Source organism: Echinops telfairi, unplaced genomic scaffold, assembly GCF_000313985.2.
Source record: "Echinops telfairi isolate 266 unplaced genomic scaffold, ASM31398v2 ScPeMD7_7469;HRSCAF=8507_0, whole genome shotgun sequence".
NCBI lineage: Eukaryota > Metazoa > Chordata > Mammalia > Afrosoricida > Tenrecidae > Echinops > Echinops telfairi.
In genome coordinates this window covers 79844136-79844436 of record NW_022111372.1, presented here as the reverse complement: position 1 = coordinate 79844436, position 301 = coordinate 79844136, and positions in this window count along the sequence as shown.

The following is a 301-nucleotide window of genomic DNA, read 5'->3' as shown; positions in this document are numbered from 1 at the left end:
CTGACAAAACCATTAGTTTGAGATTCAAGAGTCCAAAGAGTTCCTTGTTCTTAAATCTGTTAAGAGTCCCCTAGACAAATTATCCTGAGTACTCAAAAGCATGGATGAGGCTTATCCTTTCAGACCCTTCTTTACAGGTGTGTCTTAGACCCATTTAAAGACCAAATTTTAATGGCTCCAGGCAAGTGGGCTTACAAGCTCTCTATTTTCTTACTTCCCAATAATCATTTCTATAAATCCTTCTATCAACAATAATAAGCAGAACAAATTAGTATAAACAAAGTAGAATCACACACTAAAC